This window comes from Neofelis nebulosa, chromosome 6 (assembly GCF_028018385.1).
Source record: "Neofelis nebulosa isolate mNeoNeb1 chromosome 6, mNeoNeb1.pri, whole genome shotgun sequence".
Lineage (NCBI taxonomy): Eukaryota > Metazoa > Chordata > Mammalia > Carnivora > Felidae > Neofelis > Neofelis nebulosa.
Window position 1 is genome coordinate 71,707,118 of NC_080787.1, and position 24,178 is coordinate 71,731,295.

Consider the following 24,178-nt stretch of genomic DNA (forward strand, 5'->3'; position numbering starts at 1 on the left):
GTCTCTCAAAAATAAGAAAAATTTAAAAAAATTAAAAAAAAATCAAATGAAGACCTTAAACTTTTCTCTTGACTTTCTCTTTCCCTTCTTTCTCACCCTATTTTCTTCCCTTCCTGTTTGCTTCCTTTCCTGTTCTTTTCCCTTCCCACTGCTTTCCTTTCTTTTCACTTCCCTTCTCCACACAGGGTAATGAATGATGAGGTTAAGGGGATGTTGTGCAGAGGCATATCAGCTGCCGGTGTCCAAGGAGACAGAGTGCAAAGCAGGAAGGTAAAGCCATGAGGAGGTTCATCAGTCATGTGTACACTTGCACCAAAAGATGCAGGATGGGGAGAGTGGGGGCTGCATGGAGATGGTAGCTGAAGGAGACAATGAGATTGGGAGAACGACACAATAGGAAAATAAATAAATCAATTGAGACAATCAATACTTATATTAAAAATAATGAAAGCCAGATTTCTCACTATTGGAGAAAGTACTTACATGGCAAGAGAGAAGACCGGAAAAAACCTTGATGTGTTCAATTGGAACTAGAGGTTTATCCAATCAGCATAAAGTCATAGTTTTAAGATTTTCTTATGTTCAGACTATTCCTTCCTAAGTGGGCAATGAGCCAGTTAGCACTGGCTGTAGAGATCTTAATCATAGTAGTAAAGGGGTTAAAAAATATTTTTTTTCTTGCTTTGTCTTAAAGATCACTGACCAAAATCAAAGACTAAAATAATACCTTAATTAAAAACTTAATTAAAACTAAAAAAACATAATAAATAAATAAAATTAAAGGGAAAAAACTTAATTAAAAAGAAAAACACAGGGCACCTGGGTAGGTCAGTTGGTTAAGCATTCCACTCTTGATTTCAATGCAGGTCATGATCTCACCATTCATGGGATCAAACCCCTCAATGGGCTCTGTGCTGACAACATGGGGACTGCTTGGGATTCTCTCTCCCCCTCTCTCTCTCTCTGTCCCTCTCCAACTCATGTGCTCCCTCCCTCTCTTTCTCAAAATAAATAAGTAGACATTTTTTTAAATGATAAAACATTGTGTTTATTTACATTAACATTGTTCAGAGAATATATAATTTACTTAGTGTATATTATAATGCATGTAATAATTCAGTATATATGCCATATAAAATAAAATATCCTTCATTGTCATTTCATGTTGGCAAATACAATAGGAAGAACATACAAATTGAGTGCAAGGAAAAACCTCCAGGGGAAGTTGAAAACAACATTTTGGCTGGCAGTAAAACTGCACAGCTGGTGCCATTTGGGGAATAAAAAGGAAAAATATTTTTAAAACTTAGTGATTTTTTTTTAAGAAGGCTCAAAAAAAAAAAAAAAACCTCCAGTTTCTTAAAAACATTTTTTGTGAACTTAAAACCTTATGTTCTCTGTTTTCCCATAGTTTTAATAGTTCCAGTCAATATTCAAAAGGTATTTTTCTTTCAGAACTTGAAAAAATATGATACTAAAAATCAGGTATTATGATTAGGTAAGAATAGAAAGCAATAGGGGGTGGTATAAGGATAGCCTTATACCTTATTCAATAATTCAAATTGATACCAATAATTCAAATATATTATAGAAAACAATAATCTTAAATGTATAGGAATAACATTGGAATAAAAGACCACTAATGGAATAAACAGGAGAGCACAGGAATAGACCTTGTTATAAGATCTAATATAAGGTGGAGCTTGACTGGTTTAGTCAATAGAACATGTTACTCTCGATCTCAGGGTTGTGAATTCAAGCCCAAAGTTAGGCCTGGAGCTTACTTTAAAAAACAAACAAACAAACAAACAAACAAACAAACGGTTAATATAAGATATAGGAAGAATTACAAATCAATGAAAAAGAAAAATATCAAAGAAATCATGGCAATTTGTGAATTTTGAAAAAAAAAAGTCAATTTGTGTTTACCTCACCCTGTATTCCCAAATAAAATTCAAAAAGATTAAATTTTAGAGTCTTAAAAAAATCAATACCAAAGGACAAAAAAAGAGAAGAGTAAGCATTTGTCAAATATCTGACATATAAACAACATAATATTGAAAATATAAAAACAATGTACCTAGGGGAACCTGGCTGGCTCAGTCAGTAGACCATGCAACTCAGGGTCATGAGTTTAAGTCCCACACTGGGTGTGGAGCCTACTCAAAAATAAATGCACCTAGAAAAGTAAACTGAAATATAAAAGAAAGTAACAAACTAGGAAAAAAAAATTTAATAGTAAAGATGACCAAAAAAGGGAGCTATTTCTTTACTTTGCAGGAAGTTCCTATAAATCAATAAGAAAACCACAAATGATATCAGCCAGTAATTGTCAAATGAAAAAAATAAAAATACCCAATTAAAAGGTAGAAAATGCCCTCATAACTAGTGAAAGAAATAATTTAAAAGCAACCTTTCTATATAAAAAACCAAGAAAGTATTTGTGATACACTCTTATCTTGGAAGCCCCCACTGAATATGACTGGCTATATTCATGCCCTTGTGGAGTCCTCTCCTCATTGACGCTGGCCTCAACCATATGACTTTCTTTGGCGAATGAGACATTAGCAAGAATGATACAAGCAAAGGTTTGATAAGGATTTGCATATTGGGACCACTCTTCTTGGAATACTCTTTCTTGGAGGTCATTTGCCATTCTGGAAACAAAATTGAGTTGGACCATTGAATGATTGGAGGCTGTATTGGGATCCTAAAGGATGAAAGGTCATCTTGGACATCCCATACTCTGCTGAGCTCCCAGATAAATAAAATCACATAAAGAATCTCAGCTATGTCATGTAAAACAGAACCTCACAGTCAACCCGTGGAATTATGAGAAATGAATCATTCTTGTTTTAAGTCACTAAGATTCATGGTAATTTGTTACAAAGCAGTAGATAATTGATATAATTTTTTCCCATATCACCAAAATAAAATTAACAAAAAGGTAACCATACATCAAACTAAAAACTTTTGCAAAATACAGGAAATCACCAACAAAATTAAAATGCAACCTACTTGGGGCACCTGGGTGGCGCAGTCGGTTAAGCGTCCGACTTCAGCCAGGTCACGATCTCGCGGTCCGTGAGTTCGAGCCCCGCGTCAGGCTCTGGGCTGATGGCTCGGAGCCTGGAGCCTGTTTCCGATTCTGTGTCTCCCTCTCTCTCTGCCCCTCCCCCGTTCATGCTCTGTCTCTCTCTGTCCCAAAAATAAATAAAAAACGTTGAAAAAAAAATTAAAATGCAACCTACTGAATGAATGCAAATATTTGCAAATCCAAAATATATTTAAAAAACTCATATGATAGTAAAAAAACAAACAACTCAATTAAAACTGAGAAGATGATCTATATAGAAATTTTTTCAAAGACATACAGATAGACAACAGGTACATGAAAAGGTGCTCAGCACCACTAATCATTATGTAAATGCAAATTAAAACTACAGTGAAATACCACTTCACCCCTGTTAAAAAGGCTATCATCCAGGTACCTGGGTGGCTCAGCTGGTTAAGCATCTGACACATGATCTCAGCTCAGGTCTTGATCTTGGGGGCTTGAGTTCAAGCCCCACACTGGGCTCCACGCTGGGCATAAAGCCTACTTAAAAAAAAAAAGGCTATCATCAAAAAGACAAGAAATAACAAGTGTTGGCAAGAATGAAAATGGGAACTTTATGCACTTTTGGTGGGAATATAAATTTGTTCAGCCACTGTGGAAAATAGCATGGAGTTTCCTCAAAAAAATTTAAAAAAAGAACTCTTATATGATCCAGCAATCCCACTTCTGGGTATTTACCAGAAAGAAACAAAAACACAGGAACTCAAAAAGATATCTGCACCCCCATGTTCACTGTAGCATTATTTACCATATCCACAACATAGAAAAACCCCAGTGTCCACCAACAGATGAACAGATAAAGAAGTTATAATATATATAATATTACTCAGCCATAAGAAAAGAAAATCCTGGATGGACCTTGAGGGTATTAGGCTAAGTGAAATAAATCAAACAGAAAAAGATAAATACCATATGATTCCACTTATATATGGTACCTAAAAAACAAATAAAACAAAACAAACAAGCTCATAGTTACAGAGAACATATTGATGGTTGTCTGGGTGGGGGGTGGGGGGGTGGGGAGGAGGAGGCAGTGGCAGTGGTGAGAAAATGAGTGAAAGGGGACAAAGGTACCAACTTTCAGTTATAAAATAAATAAGTTCTAAGGATGTAATTTACAGCATGGTGACTACAGTTGATACTGTATTGCATATTTCAAAGTTGCTAAAAGAGTATATCTTAAAAATTTTCATCAGGAAAAAAAATTGTAATTATGTATAGTGACAAATGTTAACTAGACGTATGTGGTGATCATTTCACAATATATACATACATCGATTCATTATGTTGTACACCTGACCAACTAACATGGTGTTAGTACACCAACTAACATAATGTTATATGCCAATTATATCTCAATAAAAAGTGATGATAGGGGCGCCTGGGTGGCGCAGTCGGTTAAGCGTCCGACTTCAGCCAGGTCACGATCTCGCGGTCCGTGAGTTCGAGCCCCGCGTCAGGCTCTGGGCCGATGGCTCGGAGCCTGGAGCCTGTTTCTGATTCTGTGTCTCCCTCTCTCTGCCCCTCCCCCGTTCATGCTCTGTCTCTCTCTGTCCCAAAAAAAAAAAAAAAAAAAACGTTGAAAAAAAAAAAGTGATGATAATAATACAGTAATAGTGTACTTTTTTCCCATATAATTTGCTTGCCTATGATTTCCTATTTTGAGTCTGATTCTTAAAACAAGGTAAATATACTAATAGTTTAAAAGATGTCAAATATGTATCATTAGTGTTCTAAATGTGTGTTTTGTTTTTTTTTTTTTAATATATCAAGGGCACTAGAGAATAACTTGGTAGTATAACACTGTCAGGAAATTATTTGGCAATAAATTTCAACAATTTAAAAAATGTTCATTGAGCACCCTGAACTCCCTAACTTTACTTCTAGAAATCTATTCAGAGGAAAAAACACTTGGTTACAAAAAAAAAATTATAAATACGTTCATTGTATTATTATATATTGAGAAACAAAAACATCCATACCCACATGACTTTACTATTCAGTTGTCCTCACTAACATCACTTTATTATTCCACTGTTTTCATCAACATGACTTTACTATTCTAAGAAATTCTTGGAAGATAAGAATTGGAAATATCTTTATTGTTCATTTCTGGGATGTCCTGCAAGCACATTTACAGAAACATCAGACTGTTCAACTTTTAAATAGGTGAGACCAAATAACTGTTTTCTCTTCCAGTCTCTAAAACTTTACCCTCAAAGTTTCACCTTGCCTATATTCTAATCAATCCTAAACTATCATATGATTCTTACCTTATCTTAGTCAAGCCCTTTTATTAAAGGATTCACTTTAAATCAGATCCCCAAAGGGCACCTCTTGATCTTGGCTCAGGTCATGATCTCACGGTTTGTAGGTTCGAGCCCCACATTGGGCTCTGCACTGATGGCATGGAGCTTCTTGGGACTCTGTCTCTCCTTCTCTCTCCCCACCCCCCTGCTTGTGCCCTCTCTCTCTCAAAATAAATAAATAAACTTTAAAAAAAAATCAGGTCCCCCCAAAGTCTTATAAATCTCCCAAACTGCTCTCATCTTTCTGAGATGCTAAGATTCTGTCAAGATAGTGGTCTCTTTCACTGAGGTAAGCAATAAATTCAAGTTTGCCTTATCACCAGATTATGTTGGTACTGCTTTGGGGGAGCTGGCATTCAACATGAATGCAAAAGATGAAATAATATTCATACTAAATAATTAAAGGAAGTTACTGTAGAGGTATAAAACTTTTCCTTTTTTCCCTTCTATGGTTCTTTGATCTAATAATTAAATTGTTGTTAAGATAGATTAACAGGAGAAAAACAAACAAAATTATGTATATATGGGAACCCCATAAAAATATGAAAACTCAAAGGGCAACTAGGTAATTGAGGTTTATATAACATCCTGCAAAAGGAAAGGGGTACAAAGGGAAGGTACAATTGGGGATACAAAGGGAAGGATGGCCATTCACAGCAAGGCAGAGGAGATGTTTAGAGAGCAAAGGTTGTCCTGTTATGCAGATAAGTTTCTTAGAGAAAAAGGTATCTGTGGAAATAGCTCTCTTAGTGGTATAGGACCCCTTTGCAATGTAAATTTAGGCAGTTGAGGGGGAAGTAAAAGCTTTTCCCTGAATCTGCTGGGTTTTGATTGCTGTTAGCTAAAATAATCCTCATATTTTGGGGAGGTAAATTCTGCTCCCCTTTATTACTAAATAAAATGAGGTATTTCTATTTTCTAATTTTTTTTTTAACATTTACTTATTTTTGAGAGAGAGAGACAGAGTGCCAGTGGGGGAGAGGCACAGAGAAAGGAGGTCAGGGTATCTGAAGGGGGCTCCAGGCTCTGAGCTGATAGCTCAGAGCCTGATGCAGGGCTCGCACTCAGGAACCACAGGATCATGGCCTGAGCCAAAGTCGGACGCTTAATCCCAGGTACCCCAAATGAGGTATATCATTTCAAAGAAATAGAGAAATATGGAATAAGTGGAAAATGCTTAGGTTATAAGTTAAACATAACAAAATTATATTTATAGTATGATTCCAACTATGGGTTGTTTAGGAAGGAAGGAAGGAAGGAAGGAAGGAAGGAAGGAAGGAAGGAAGGAAGGAAGGAAGGAAGGGTGAGAGAGAAAGTGGAAGGAAAGGAGAGCGAGTGGGAGAGAGCAGAACAGCTCAGTGTTTCCCTTTGAGTGTTGAAATATAAATTTTTTCTGCATCTCTTATTTTCAAAATTCTTTAATGAAAAAAAATTGTAATAATGAAAATATTTTGAAAAAATATTAAGAAATAATTTTTAAACAATATTAAACATATAAACAAGATATAATTATCTTTCCCAGCCTTGTATCCAAAGGATACAATCATTATTATGGTATGTGAATGGGAGGGACGTAATTTGTGCAATGCTCTTTCTTCAGGCTATTGAAGCATACCAAGTTCCTCAGCAATCAAAATTAAAAGATACTGGTTAGAAGACCATTATCTAAGGAGAGACCCTAACTGGTAATTGAGGAAAATGATAGACTATTTAGTTCAGGCAGGTGCACTTCTATGAATATAAATAATCACATTACATATTCTAATATCAAGGTGGTTTCCATTATCCTCATAAATAAAGGGGGCTCTCTTATTGTCCTGTATATGACAAGATTAAAATTATTAACATAGGGAATACATAGCTTATTTCTTTCTTTTTCCCCCAACTGCTTCCACAAATCTTTCAGGTACTGCCTACTTAATTAAGCTTTGTACTTCCTTCTTTAAGAATGGAAAAGGCCTGAAAAGAACCACTGTTCTCAGGGTACTGCATGCTTCTGGGAACACGTGGCATGGTGATCTAAAAGTAGGAAGGAAAGTAACAGTCAGAGACTGAAAACATTCTTTTAGAGTAGGAAGTGAGAGATTCCTAGGAATTTCAAAGCACTGAAAATAGGAGCGGACAACAAGAGATTTAATAAGTTTCCCTGAGCTAAGAAATTGGACCCCTTTAAACTTCTGAGAGAGACATGAATCAAGATTGGAATTTCCTTTGGAGCTGTGCTTTAAATGTAACCACTCCTACACTGAACCACATGGGTTTCCTATTGCTTCACTATTGTTATAAACATACATTAAATTCTGAATTAGTAAAGCAATGTCAGTGATTTTTTTTATTAGAATGCCTATCAAATATAGAAAGCAGAATTGAAAAGCAGCACTAGGGGTGCCTGGGTGGCTCCATCGGTTAAGTGTCCAGCTCTTGATTTCGGCTCAGGTCATGATCTCACAATTTGTGAGTTCAAGCCCCATGTCTGGCTCCACACTGACAGTGCAGAGAGACTGCCTGGGATCCTCTCTCTCTGCCCCTCCCTCACTCATGTTCTCTCTCAAAAATAAATAAATAAACTTTAAGGAGAAAAAAAAGAAAAGAAACCACAAAATTTTTACCTAGCAAAGGGAACTGTGTACATGGTAGATAAAAGTGCAGTGGCTGGAAAAGGTATGTTTGATAGTGAAGACAGGCTCCTTCAACTGTATTCACCACAGTGTGGATGAAAAATCTCTCCAAATCACCAAACTCCCTTTACTCTGCTCTCATACTTATCAAACAACATTGTGTGATTTCTTGGTTACTTGGGCCCAGCAAATGGATGCTAGATAACAGACACAAGTACTCCAGCTGATAGAAACACTGATGTTTTAAAAATAAAGTGATCTTTTAGTATGCATATATGTGCGTGCACACACACACACACACACATACACACACTAGTCTATTATATGCTTGACTAGAGTAAACCAGTTATTTTGAGAGCTGTGATTACTGAAGTTCAAGAACTCTAGAGAAGAGAGACCACCACATCCTAGTCTGCAGTAATTTATCAGAATTTAGTGCTAGTCAGTATGGGCCAAACATTGCTACAGAGGTATTGAAGCAAAGTATCACAAAGGAACAAATGTCTAATGCTGTTATGATCATCAAGAAATTACTGAATATTGATTTTAAATTCATAGATGTGGAATATTAGTCAATAATAATAACAGATCCCATTCACATGTTAGCAAATGGTAAGATTATTTCTTTAAAGAAATTTCATGTTTGGTGAGGTCATCCTGACATCTCCCAACCAAAGCATATTCTTCATACATGGAAAGTTGATCATCTATTACTGTAATCAACCATAAATACATAAGAAAATGATCACAGTAACATTGATCACATTAACTACATTAGTAATAAACATCACACCAGTTACTATTAATAATCCAAACAGCCTTGTGTCTAAAGAATATTTGATGTTTGTTTATACATGTGTATGTGCATTGTGAATCATCTTAGCATGTGACACATTTCATCAGGGACTTAATCATATAAAGGCTTTAGTTTCAAGCCATCTAACTTTGGTATTTCAAAATACCAAAAGGCTTTGATTTACTACTACAAGCGTACCTCATTTTACTGCCCTTCACCTTATTGCACTTCACAGCTACTTCAGTTTTTTTACAATTTGAAGGTTTATGGCAACCCCCCATTAAGCAAATCTACTGGCAATGTTCTTATGATAGCATTTGCTCACTTCATGTCTCTGTGTCACATTTCAGTAATTCTCACAACATTTTGAACTTTGTCATTATTATTATATTTGTTATGGTGATCTGTGATCCATTATCTTTGATGTTACTATTTTAATTGATGGCAAGCCACAAACTGCAACCATATAAGACAGTGAGCTTAATTGATAACTGTATGTTCTGACTGCCCTACCAATTGGCTGTTCCCCCATCTCTCTCCCTATCCTTGGGCCTCCCTATTCCCTGAGACACATATTGAAATTAGGTCAATTAATAACCCTACAATGGCCTCTAAGTGTTCAAGTGAAAGAAGAATCTCACATCTCTCACTTTAAGTCAAAAGCTAGAAATGATTAAGCTTAGAGGGGAAGGCATGTCAAAAGCTAGGTCTCTTGTACCAATTAGCCAAGTAGTAAATGCAAAGGAAAAAATTCTTGAAGGAAATTAAAAGTGCTATTCCAGTGAACAAATGAATGATAAGAAAGCAAAACAGCAATATGACTGCTTATTGACAATGTACCTGGCCACCCAACAGCTCTAATGGAAAAGTACAGTGAGATTCATTTTGTTTTCATGCCTAACAAAACATCCACTCTGCAGCCCATGGATCAAGGAGTCATTCCAACTCTCAAGTTTTATTATTTAAGAAATACATTTCTTAAGACTGTAGCTACCATTGACAGTACTTTCTCTGATGGATATGGGCAAAGTAAACTGAAAAACTTCTGGATAAGATTCACCATTCTAAACCCCATTAAGAACCATTGTGAATACATTGAAGGAGGTCAAAGTATCAACAGTAACAGGGGTTTGGAAGAAGTTGATTCCAATCCTCATGGATGACTTTGAGAGGTTAAAGACTTCAGTGGAGGAAGTAACTGTAGATGTGGTAGAAATAGTAAGAGAACTAGAATTTAATGTGGAGCCTGAGGATATGACTGAATTGCTGCAATCTCATGATCAAATTCAAATGGATGAGGAGTTGCTTCATATGGATGAGCAAAGAAAGTAGATTCTTGAGATGGATGAAGGTTTGTCCAAAGAATTTAGAATATTACATAAACTTAGTTGATAAAGCAGCAGCAGGGTTTGAGAAGATTGACTCTAATTCTGAAAGAAATTCTACTGTGAGTAAAATGCTATCAAACAGCATTGCATGCTACAAAGAAAGTGTCCATGAAAGGAAAAGTTAATACATATGGCAAACTTTATTGATGTCTTATTTTAAGAAATCGCCACAGCTAACCCATTGTTCAACAATCAGCACCCTGATCATTCAGCAGCCATCAACATCAAGGCAAGACCCTCTACTAGCAAAAGATTGCAAGTATCTCACTGAAAGCTCAGATGATGGTTAGCATTTTTTAGCAGTAAGGTATTTTTAATTAAGGTATGTATATATTGTTTTAGACATAATGCTGTTGCACATTTAATGGGCTATATTATAAACATGACTTTTATATGTACTGGGAAACCAAAAATTTCATTTGACTTGCTTTATTGTAATGTTCACTTTACCATGGTGGTCTGGAACTAAAACCACAGTATCTCCAAGGTAAGCCTATATGTCATCTCTAATAGTCTGATATGGATAGAGGAAAGTTTCATAAGGGATTCTAGCATTTTTGTGTGTTTAAAGCTCATGAGTAGCACACATTAAGTAAGAAGTATGGCTGATTTAAAAAAAAAAAAACAAAGATTGAATTATAATAAATACAACATAAACATAAATACAAATACACATACAAGAAGGCAGACAAACAAGGTAGTTAGTATTTGAAGTCAGAATAATATGCATCATGTTTTAGGATTCCTCTGAATTTGTTTCATGGACATACCACATATTTAAAATAATTTTGTGGAGGCACCTTGATAGCTCACGTGGTTGAGCATCTGACTCTTGATTTCAGCTCAGGTCATGAACCCAGGGTCATGGGGTTGAGCCCTGGTAGGGCTCCACGCTGAGCATGGAGCCTGCTTGAGATTCTCTCTCTCTCTTTTTCTCTCGCTATCTCTGCTCCTCTGCCCCACTTGTGCTCTCTCAGTCTCTCTCTGTTTAAATAAATAAATAAATAAAAACAATTTTGTGATTAGGAGTTTAATTTTAGTGACTAAAGGTTAAAATTGCATTAAAAAGTTTAGAAATATCTGAAAAATCTGACTATCTATTGAGTTGTTTGGGTCAGGCTGAGTAACAAAGGAAACATGATCTAAGTAGCTGCATATTAGATATAAATCTCATCTTTATTAACAGCAAGCTTAAAAGTAAAGTGGGTATTTAGAGTCTACTGGTATCTTAATGCTAGAATCTTTGGTTCATCAATTCAGATGAAAAAACTACTTATTAAATATCTTCTATGTTCAAGACACTACACTATGGGATACATAAAGAAATCTTTAAAAATATTTCATGGGGCGCCTGGGTGGCGCAGTCGGTTAAGCGTCCGACTTCAGCCAGGTCACGATCTCACGGTCCGTGAGTTCGAGCCCCGCGTCAGGCTCTGGGCTGATGGCTCAGAGCCTGGAGCCTGTTTCCGTTCTGTGTCTCCCTCTCTCTCTGTCCCTCCCCCGTTCATGCTCTGTCTCTCTCTGTCCCAAAAATAAAAGTTGAAAAAAAAAAAAATTAAAAAAAAAAAATATTTCATGTCCTTGAGGAATGTACTATTTGATTTAAAATTGCAGCAATTTGGTGTCAGTTGAGTATATCTCCTTTGCTTTTATTAAACTTTCAGAATAAAAGCTGGATTTTATTTTTTTAAGTTTATTTATTTGTTTTGAGAGAGAGAGGGGTAAAGAGCAAGTGGGGTAGGAGCAGAGAGAGAGAGAGAGAGAGAGAATTCCAAGCAGGCTCCATATTGCCAGTGCAAAGCCTGATGCAGGGCTTGAACTCACCAACCTGATCATGACCTGAGCCAAGATTACGAGTCAGATGCTTAACCAAACGAGCCATCCAGGTGCCCCTAAAAACTGGATTTTAAAATAGAATAGAATGTCTTTGCTTTAGCATCTACTGTGTCAATAGTTGAGATTGTGACAATCAAAAACTATTAAAGATAACTATTCTTGGAGATATTGTTCTACATATGGTAAAACTGACATATGAGTTTTTTATTAAAATAGAGGTACATTAAAAAATTTTAATATAGACACAAATCTTTGGAATACAGTAAAAGCAGTAATAAGGGAAACATAGCAATATAGGCTTATTTTAAAAAATAAGAAAAATCTTAAACAATCTAACTTTACACCTAAAGGTACTAGAAGAAGAAGAACAAACAAAGCCCAAAGTTGGTAGAAGAAGGGAAATAATAAAGACCAAACCAGAAATAAATGAAATAGAGAGTAAAAAACAATAGAAGAGATCAATGAGGGGCACCTGGCTGGCTCAATTGGTAGGGCATGTGCTTCTTGATCTCAGAGCCATGAGTTCAAGCCCCACATTGGGCATGGAGCCTACTTTAAAAAATGAAATAAAATAAATATCAATGAAATCAAGAGCTGGTTCTTTGAAAAGATAAACAAAATTGGTAAACTTTTAGCCAGACTCATCAAGAAAAAAAGAGGGAACATAAAAAAAAAGCAGAAGTGAACAAAAAGAAGTAACAACTGACCACAGAAATACAAAGGTTAGACTACCATGAAATGAATAAATTCCTAGAGATATACAATCTTCCAAGACTGAATCAGGAAAATAGAAAATATCTGAACTAACCAATTACTAGTAATAAAATTTAATCAGGTACCAAGAAACTCCCAACAAACAAAAGTCAAGGACCAGATGTATTCACAGATGAATTCTACCAAATATTTAAAGAAAAGTTAATGCCTATTCTCCTCAAACTATTCCAAAACACACACACACACAAAAACCACAAACAACAAAGACAAAAACAAAGAGGGAAAGCTTCTAAACACAGTCTACAAGGCCAGCATTACCCCGATACCAAAACCAGACAAAAGCACTACAAAAAAGAAAACTATAGGCCAATATCTCTGGTGAACATAGATGTAAAAATCTGCAACAAAATATTAGCAAATCTCATTCAATAATACATTCATTACAAGGATTATTCACCATGATTAAGTGTGATTTTATGCAAGAACAGTTCAATATTCACAAATCAATCAATGTGATACATCACATCAACAAAATGAAGGACAAAAATATATGATTATCTCAATATATGCAGAATAAGCATTTAACAAAATTCCACACCCATTTATGATAAAAAATGCTCAACAAAATGAATGTAGAGGATAAAAAATCTCAACATAATAAGGGGCATATATGACAAACTGATTAGCTAACACCATAATCACTGGTGAAAAACTGAGAGCTTTTCCTCTAAGATCAGAAATAAGACAAAGATGTCCATTCTTGCCATTAATATTCAACATAGTACCAGAAATCCTGGCCACAGCAATCAGACAACAAAAAGAAATGAAAGGCATCCAAATTGGTAAGGAAGAAGTTAAACTGTCACTATTTGCAGATCACATGATACTATATATAGAAAACCCTAAAGATTCCATGAAAAAACTCTAAGAACAAACAAATTCAGTAAAGTTGCAGAGTACAAAATTAATACACAAAATTAATTGTGTTTTGATACACTAATAATGAAGTAGCAGAAAGAGAAATTAAGAAAACAATTCTAGGGGCGCCTGGGTGGCTTGGTCGGTTAAGCGTCCGACTTCGGCTCAGGTCATGATCTCACGGTCCGTGAGTTCGAGCCCTGCGTCAGGCTCTGTGCTGACAGCTCAGAGCCTGGAGCCTGTTTCAGATTCTGTGTCTCCCTCTCTCTCTGCCCCTCCCTTGTTCATGCTCTGTCTCTCTCTGTCTCAAAAATAAATAAATGTTAAAAAAAATTAAAAAAAAAAAGAAAACAATTCTATTTACAATGGCACAAAAAAGAATAAAAGAGAGGAATAAACGTAACCAAGGAGATGAAAGACCTGTATTCTGAAAAGTATAAAATACTGCTGAAAGAAACTGAAGACTACACAAGCTATACTTTACATAAATGTTGAATTGTTGTGTTGTACACCTGAAATTCCTGTAATATTGCATGTCAACTACACTTCAATTATAAAAATCCATATAAGTGAAATCATATGGTCTTTGTCTTTCTCTATTTCTAGGCATTATTAGCATAATGCACTCTAGGTCTATTTATGTTGCAAATGGCAAGATCTCATTTTTTTTATGGCTGAGTAATATTTCATTATATACAACATATACCTAATATATATATATGTAATATGTATTAATACATATTACATATATATATATATATATATCACATTCTGTATCCATTCTTCTATCAATGGACACTTATGTTGCTTCCATGTCTTGACTATTATAAATAGTACTGCAATGAACATAGGGGTGAAGATATCTTTCTGAGTTAGTGTTTTTTCATATTCTTTGGATAAATATCCAGAGTGGAATTGCTGGATCATGTATTTCTATTATTGATTTTTTGAGGAACCTCCATACTATTTTCCACAGTGGTCATGACATTTTACATTCCCACCAACAATGCACAAGTGTTCCTTTGCTTCCACATCCTTGACAACACTTTTTATTTGTTGTCTTTTTGGTGATAGCCTTTCTAATAAGGTTGAGGTGACATCTCATTATGCTATTGATTTGCATTTTCCTATTGATTAGTGATGTTGCGCGTATTTTCATGTGTCTGTTAGCCATCTGTATGCTTGTGTGTGTGTGTGTGTGTGTGTGTGTGTGTGTGTGTGCACGTGTGTGTGTGTTTTGAGAAATGTTTATTCAGGTCCTCTGACCATTTTTAAAAAAAATTTTTTTTTAAATTTTTTTTTTTAACGTTTATTTATTTTTGAGACAGAGAGAAACACAGCATGAACGGGGGAGGGGCAGAGAGAGAGGGAGACACAGAATCGGAAGCAGGCTCCAGGCTCTGAGCCATCAGCCCAGAGCCCGACGCGGGGCTCGAACTCGCAAACCGCGAGATCGTGACCTGAGCTGAAGTCGGACGCCCAACCGACTGAGCCACCCAGGCGCCCCTAAAAAATTTTTTAATGTTTATTTATTTCTGAGACAGAGAGACAGCATGAGTGGGGGAGGGGCAGAGAGAGAGGGAGACGCAGAATCAGAAGCAGGCTCCAGGCTCTGAGCTGTCAGCACAGAGCCTGACACGGAGCTCAAACTCACAAACCGTGAGATCATGACCTGAGCTGAAGTCAGTCGCTCAACTGACTGAGCCACCCAGGCGCCCTCTATGCACGTTTTTTAATTGGATTGTTTGGGTTGTTTTTATTGAGCTGTGTGAGTTCTTTATATATTTTGGATAGATAACCCTTATCAGTTATATCTTTTGCAAATATCTTCTTCCATTCAGCAAATTGCCTTTTTGTTTTGTTGATGGTTTTCTTCACTGTGCAAAAGCTTTTCAGTTTGATGTGGTCCCATTTTCTTATTTTTGCATTTGTTGCTCTTGCCTAGGAGGCAGATCCAAAAATATATATGTTAAGGCCACTACCCAAGTGCTTATTGCCTGTTTTCTTCAATTTTTTATGGTTTCTGGTCTGATATTTAAATCTTTAATGTATTTTAAGCTTATTTTTGTATATGGTATAAAAAAGTAGTCCAGTTTCATTATTTTGCACGTAGATGTTCAGTTTTCTCAGCACCATTTATTGAAGAGACTGTCTTTACCCCATTATATATTCTTGCTTCGTTTGTTGTAGATTAAATGACTATATAAGTGTCATTTTTTGGGACTATTATATTCCATTGATCTATGTGTCTATTTTTGCGCCAATACCATATTATCTTGATTACTACCACTTTATAGTATATCTTAAAATCTGGGATTGTGATACCTCCAGCTTTGTTTTTCTTTCTCAAGACTCTTTGGCTATCTGGGGTCTTTTGTGGTACCCTATAACTTTTGGGATTATTTGCTCTAGTTCTGTGAAAAATGTTGTTGACATTTTACGATAGATTATATTAAATCTGTAGATTGCTTTGGTAGTATGGACATTTTAAAACATTAATTCTTCCAATCCATGGGCAAGGTATATCTTTCCACTTATTTGTGTCATCTTCAATTTCTTTTACCAATGTCTTACAGTTTTCAGAGTATAGGTTTTACATCTGTGATTAAATTTATTCTTCAGTGCTTTATTCTTCTTGGAAATGTTGTCTCAATTTCTATTTCTGATACTTTATTATTAGTACATAGAAATGCAACCATTTCTATATATTAATTTTGTACCTTGCAACTTAACTCAATTCATTTATTAGTTCTTAAGCTTTTTTGTGGAGTCCTTAGGGTGTTCCATATATAGTATCATGTCATCTACAAATAGTGATAGTTTAACTTCGTCCTTACCAATTTGGATGCCTTTCATTTCTTTTTGTTGTCTGATTGCTGTGGCGAAGGCTTCCAGTACTATGTTGAATAAAAGTGCATATTAGTAGTGAGAATGCATGTACTCTCCAGTACTCTTTGCTCACAGTTATGTCCCAGGTCTGCCACTGGGGAGAAGCCAAGTCCATGTTCAAGGGCTGATCCTATTACTACAAGAGAAAAAAAAAATTTGCATCACAGTGCACTATTCCATACTAAAATTTCAGTCCAGTAGGTTTGGCTATACAAACCACCAAACCTATAAATATATCCAGACTCAAAAAGATAAAAAGTACATAAATTATAAAATACTTTAGCAAATATTTATTGAGTATCTCTACAACACCATGCCAGATGCTGGAAAATGACAAATTTATTTTTGTATCTAACTTTTACATTTGGTTTGATTTCTCTGCCAGAGGTATACATATATACCCATTTTGAGGAAAGATAGATTCCTATAATGTTTTATTTAAATGGGTCAACTATCTCAACAACATTAGGGAATTTATTTAATCAAGTACGCCAGGATTCTTTTTCTCCCATTATGGTATTGCAGAAGAGTTTACATTATCACAGCAATTAAAAAAAAAAAGTCTTAGGAATGTTAGCCCGCATATTCTTAGTTGATTTAAGACCCTCATATTCCAGATAGTTTCTAAATCCATACTAAATGCTGCCTAACCTATATACATGACTTAAAGCAAATAGATCAGGTACTTAACATTGTTTTCAAGTAGGCTAATTTAGTCATCACAGTAGGTAATAAGGAAATTGCATCAACTTCCTATTCCTCTTTTCTTTCATGCCTGGTCTCAGGATAGACTCTCACCCAGTCCAAATTGTCTCCCCTTCAGGTTAGATATGACTGGTAACTGACATGGTGTTAATGGCTCCCTAGGACCATGGCTTATTGGAAGTCATGCACAAAGTCCCCTCTGGGAAAAGGGACTGGAGGAGTAAGGTAGGGTCTCAGCACTAGTGTTTGCAGCTTTAGTTCTGATTTTACATAATGCTCCCTAGCCTATTCCTGTCTATCAGAAATGGGACTTGACCTACAGTGTCCAGTTTATTACATAAGAGGCAAGGGCCTTTGCATGGTGAAGACCCATTCATAGAACCAAATACCTAAATGGTTTATCTTGCTTAGGATTACAAAGTAATATGTAGAAAATAAAATACTTTCATGGGCATAAGATGCTGAACAATACAAAATGTTTTCTAATTCACTATATATTCTGATTTAAAACATTACTAAAGTATGACTTTTTCCCAAGAGGAAATAATCATAAACATTTTTTAAGTAATTCCTCATTAAAGGCCTGATATCTCTGGGGCACCTAGGTGGCTCAGTCGGTTAAGCCCAACTCTTGATTTTGGCTCAGGTCATGCTCTCATGGTTCATGAGATCAAGCCCTGCTTGGGATTCTCTCTCCCTCTCTCACTCTGCTGCTCCCCCCCTCTCAAAATAAATAAACTTTAAAGTCCTGACATCTCCTTCCATCTCCCCAAATGAGATGATTTCATAAGAACCTAAATCTGCGGGGCACCTGGGTGGTTCAGTTGGTTGGGCATCCAACTTTGGCTCAGGTCATGATCTCATGGTTTGTGAGTTCAGGCTCCGTGTCGGGTTCTGTACTGACAGAGCCTGCTTTGAATTCTGTGTGTGTCTCTCTCTCTCTGCCTCTCCCCACTCATGCTCTGTATCTCTCTCCTTCAGATATAAATGAACCTTAAAAACATTAAAAAAAAAGAACCTAAATCTCCAATTTATCACATTATGGATATTTGCTGGCATGTATTCTTAATAATATCATACTGTTTGCTCTTCTAATACATTGAAACCAAGGTTGTAGTACATGCCTATATTATAGGTTTAATGTAGTCACCATGTAAACTATACCTTTAATAAACCAAGCTTTGTAATATTATGTTTTCATGTGTATATAATATAATATTTAGACAAATCTAAATTTTCCATAATTATTTTCTAGGTAAAGATATCATATGACTTAATTCAGGATAGCTATTGATTTTTAGGTAGAGCCATAAGAAAGTACCAACATCTAACCAATTATTTTTAAGTTTTTAAATTTATTTTGAGAGAGAGAGAAACAGAATGCACAAGTGGAGGAGAAGCAGAGAGAGAAGGAGAGACAGAGACAGAGAGAGAATCCCAAGCAGGCTCTGCACAGTCAGTGCACAGACTGATGTGGGGTTCAAATTCACAAACCATGAGATCATGACCTGAGCCAGACGCTTAACTGACTGAGCCACCCAAGTGCCCCAACATCTGACCATTTTTTACTTGAAAAATCCAGCAACTTCATTTGATTCCACCTAATTCCATGGTGGTTTCAAGACTAATGTATACAAACCAAATACTAGAAATAGAAAATAAAGGAATCAACTGTAATAATCTGGAACTGTCATAATTGATACATAAAATAGTCTTCCCAACTCCAAGATTATTGAATTTGTATTGTTTTCATACCTAAAATTTTAAACACTTTAAGGATGGGAAAAGGCCTGACAGATGAGGATAAATATACAAACTGGGAAAGTCCACCATGACCATATTTTTGTTTCAAGAAACAACATTTTAAAAAATGGTTAGATAATACTGTTAAACTTTTTTTTTAATGTCTATTTATTTTTGAGAGAGAGAGAGAGAGAGCAAGTGGTGGAAGAGAAGAGAGAGAGGGAGACAGAGGATTTGAAGTGGGCTCTCTGCTGTCAGATGGGGGACTTGAAATCAAGAACTGTGAGATCATGACCTGAGCTGAAGTCAAGCTCTTAGCCAACTGAGTCACCCAAGTGCCCCAATACTGTTAAACTTTGAAGGTTCAAGAAATATCTAAAAAACATGGCTTTATTTATTAGCTTAAAATTATTTGAAAATACTGAAAAATGCTAAAAAAGTAAGTTACCTCATAATCCAAAACCTATAAAATTCCATAACAAAGAAGACAAAGTCCTCCACATCAATCCTCTAACCACTTTCCTCTGAAATACCCTATGCTACACAGATTATTATATATATTCATAAATTTATTTTTATGAAAAGGAAATTGAACTATAATTTGCTTTTTCTTTTTAATTAATCATAGCTACTTTCCTGATCAGTACAAACAGATCTATTTCATGGGTTTAAATAGCTGCAAAGCATTTCATTAAATGAATGCTCCATGATGTATATGATCATTTCTTTATCCTTGTAATATATCTTTCAGTACTTATTATGTCTGTGTGATTGGTAAAAATCACTGTGCCCCTTTACACTAGGGTGGTGGGCAAAGGTTTGGTAAACTTTGAGGTCATCAAAGCATTTTCTTAAAAAATATAACTTAGAAAATAGCCTATATCTGTTTTAGACTGTGTTCTTGATGAATAAAAGAATCAGAGAAAGAAAAGCAGTAGGAAACACACACACACACACACGCACACACACACGCGCGCACACACACACACACACGCACACACACACGCGCGCACACACACACACACAGATGTATAGACTGAGAAAGAGAAAGTGATTAGGTCATGTGTTTATAATGAGAGAATATTAAGAAAATGAATGAGGAAGCTACTTATAAAATGATATTTTTAACTTCATAAGGTGAAGGTGTTTAAATTTCAAACTCTGAGTGCAAGCTAACCCTTATTTTTTTGGTGCTTTAAGGATTTAAGTTTGTTGACTTGTTCAGCAGTTTAAATTGCAAAGTGAAGTTAATGAAAAATGAAAAATCCCAAACAACCTTAGTTGGAAGTTAGCATTACTGCACAGCACTTTCAGAAAGTTATGTTGCAAGCCATTACTATATTCCTTTTGCTGTTACTAACTGGAGATAAGAACTGAGGAATAGGGGCACCTGGATGGCTCAGTCAGTTGAGCGTCCGACTTCAGCTCAGGTCATGACCTCACGGTCCAAGAGTTTGAGCCCCGTGTCAGGCTCTGTGCTGACAGCTCAGAGCCTGGAGCCCACTTCGGATTCTGTGGCTCCCTCTCTCTCTCTGCCCCTCTGCCACCCGTGCTCTGTCTCTCTCAAAAACTAAATAAACATAAACAAAATTTTTTTTAAAGAACTGAGGAATAAAGAGCCGGAAAGAAGGCCATCAGCAAACTTTAATAAGGGCAAATACAACAGTGAAAGTCTAGATAAATACACTTCTCTACCATTTTTATGCATTATTTCATGTTTAAGATTTTGCCTCTAGGCCAATGATTATATTTTACCTTTGAGATCACTGCCATATGATAATGAAAATAGGGGAGCATGAACGTTGGAGTCTAAATAGATGTGGGCTCAAGTTCCAGCTTTAGACTTTCCTAGCTGAGTCATCTTGGGAAAGTTTTCAAACTTTTGGGTCTGTTTCCACTTCTAAAACAAAAAAAACGATAGATGTTTTTGTTACTATGTGTCAAGAAATGCTGTTAGGAGATGTAGATAATATACCTAGCAAATCATATTGAGAGCACTGCCTTTGTGTAAACGAAACATTTAGATACATACATTACTCCAAGCACTGGTTCCTGAAGTGTGGTTGTCAGATCAGCACATCCCCATTACCTTTGAGCTTATTAGAAATGCAAATTCATGGCCCCCACGGTGACCTACTGAATTAGATGGTTTGAGATGGGGCCCAGGAAACTGTTTTACAAGCTGTCCAGTTGATTTTTATGCATGTTAAAGTGTAAGCACCACTGCCTCAGAGTTCAGCTAGATATGATTTTCATGTGATAATTTCCAGTAATGAACATGAAAGGATCCAGCAGTCATCTACACAGCTGACATCCATTAGGCACAGGAAGCACAGTGCCTGTGGCCTATGATACTTTCAAAGCCTTGTGAAAAATGTTTTAATGTTCTTTTAAAATCAGAAGAAAGAATTAACATCATGATAACAAATATATAACAATCCAGCCTAGATTATCTCTTTAGACCAAAGCAGTTTTGGGGCAAAAAAAACCTACCTTAAACATTTTAATTGGAAATATAGTTTTGGGGTACCTAAGTGGCTCAGTTGGTGGAGACTCTGACTCTTGATTTCTGCTCAGGTTATGATCTCATAATTCATGGGATCAAGACACACATTGGGCTCTGTGCCATTAGCACAGAGCCTGCTTGGGACTCTCTCTCTCCCCCTATTTCTCTCAGCCCCTCCCCCCTCAAATAAATAAATAAACTTAAAAAATTTTAAAAACATAGCTTCATATATAGTACTATAAACCTAGCTTAAAATTTTTTTAACGTGATTCTTGTGGAAGGGACCCACGAAAGCAAAAGTGCCAAGGGTCTAGGAAAGTCACTTGAAAACTTCACTGTCCATTTATAAATGTTGACACTAAAGATATCTGGTAGGAACCATTACAAGAAATTTGTGTTATTCTAAGGATATATTTATTGACATTTAAAAAAAATATTAGTTTCAGCTTCACTTAAGCCATGAAGCATGGTAGGATTATACAAGAGCAAAAATAATACAATCAACAAGTTGAAAGTGAAGTGGAATATTATATTGTAGAAATTATGTTAAAAACAGAAACTTGCATCCTTATAACAGAAAATTATACATGACTTTCATTTCATTATATTCATTTTATCTGACACAAATACACTTAGACCTTCAAAAACTATCAACCAGACATAATTTTCAGAACCTGCTATTGTCTTCTGAAACTTATATTTAGTCAAGGACTAACTATATGCTGTGCTTTTTTTAATGTTTATTTATTTTTGAAAGAGAGAGAGTGCGTGAGCAAATGAGGGGCAGAGAGAGAAGGTGACAGAGGATCCGAAGGAGCTCTGCACTGACAGCAAAGAGCCTGACTTGGGCTCCAACTCATGAACCGTAAGATCATGACTTGAGCCTAAGTTGGAGGCTTAACCAACTGAGCTACTCAGGCACCCCTATGCTGTACTTTTAAGTATAGTGTTTAAAAGAACAAGATTGATAATTGCGTTTTCAAAGAAATATATGTATTTAAACTGCATTATTTTATTAATAATTATTAAGCTCTACCAGCATAAAATATGAATCAGTTTATTCAAATACAGTTGACCCTTGAACAAGTCAGGGGTCCTTGGTCCCAAGGCACCAATCCCTCATGCAATAGGAAATCTGCATATAACTTTTAATTCCCCTAAAACTTGACCAAAGTCTTGCTGACAACATTGTCAATTAACACATATTTTGTATGTTATATGCATTACATACAATATTCTTATAATAAAATAAGCCAGAGACAAGGAAATGTTATTTATAAATCATAAAGAAGAGAAATACATTTACAGTTCTATGTATTGAAAAAATTCCATGCATAAGTGGAAGCATGCAATTCAAACCCATGTTGGTCAAGGGTCAACTATAGTTTTATACGAAGAATTTTAAATCTGGCTAAAATGGAGGATACAACTGTGATACAAAAGAAGATTTTGGGGGCGCCTGGGTGGCGCAGTTGGTTAAGCGTCCGACTTCAGCCAGGTCACGATCTCGCGGTCCGTGAGTTCGAGCCCCGCGTCAGGCTCTGGGCTGACGGCTCGGAGCCTGGAGCCTGTTTCCGAGTCTGTGTCTCCCTCTCTCTCTGCCCCTCCCCTGTTCATGCTCTGTCTCTCTCTGTCCCAAAAATAAATAAATAAATTAAAAAAAAAAAAAAAAAAAAAAAAAGAAGATTTTGTAGCCAAATACAGAGAGCAAGCTTTGTTATTATGTATCTATTACCAACACAAGTCCTCCTTCAGTCAGTTCCTGGCCTCCTGGAAAGAGCTCAAGTTGCTTCAGCATTGTAATCTTCAAACCTAGGCCCCAGGTTCACATCTGGATTGCTGATCCTTTTTAGGGCATTTATCATAGCTTTTTACCACAATGTTACTTTGGGCAAAGACATTTTCTGGACTTCTGAGAAGACTGAATTAGATGGTAACTAAGGAATCCAGGTTCTAGAATTCTACAATTCTGAATTTTCCTTGACAAAGATTATTTTAAATATGTTGTTTTATTCAGCAGATATGTATTACTCTACTGGTGCAAGTCCCTATTTAGACAAAAAATGCATTGCAGATGGAGGATAAAACGTGTCCAAAGGCTTTAAAGTAGAAAAGAAGATGAAGCATTTGTGGAACTGAAAGAACAAAATGGTTGGAGCTTAACCGAGAAGGTGAAAATGCTGTTAAAGATGAGGCTGGTGAAGTAGGTAGGGAGGGCCCAGTAGACCGATTAAGGATTTAGGAGTTTATCCTAAGAGCAACAGGAAACCTTTGAATGGTTTTAGTGGGAAGGTGCTTTGATCTGATTTTTTTTATTTTTTAAGATCATTATAGCTTTTGTGTGAGAAATGGATTAGAGGGTGGGCAGAGAGACCATGGAATGGCCTGTTTGAAGCTGTTATTACAGTAGTATGGCTGAGCCACCCTGGCTAAGACTAGGATGGGCTCATTGGAATTGGAAAAAATGTGAATAGATTCAAGATATGTTCAAGGACATGGGGTGCCTGGGTGGCTCAGTCGGTTAAGTGTCCAGCTCTCGGTTTCGGCTCAGGTCATGATCTCATGGTTTCGTGGGTTCGAGCCGCACGTCAGGCTTCGTACTGGCAGTGCTGAGCCTGCTTGGGATTCTCTCTCTCTC

The 24,178-nt window shown here is 36.2% G+C and overlaps 1 protein-coding gene across 2 annotated transcripts in view; it reads right to left on the reverse strand.

The window, feature by feature from the left end:
- Window positions 1-24,178, reverse strand: part of FILIP1 (filamin A interacting protein 1) — a 303,731-nt gene that overhangs the window by 276,711 nt on the left and 2,842 nt on the right. For both annotated transcript variants that reach the window (XM_058734498.1, XM_058734499.1), the window contains exons 2-3: window positions 16,535-16,722; window positions 3,492-3,601 (exon numbers count right to left, since the gene is read on the reverse strand). The gene's annotated coding sequence lies outside the window, so the exon portion shown is untranslated. The remainder of the gene's footprint in view (window positions 1-3,491; window positions 3,602-16,534; window positions 16,723-24,178) is intronic.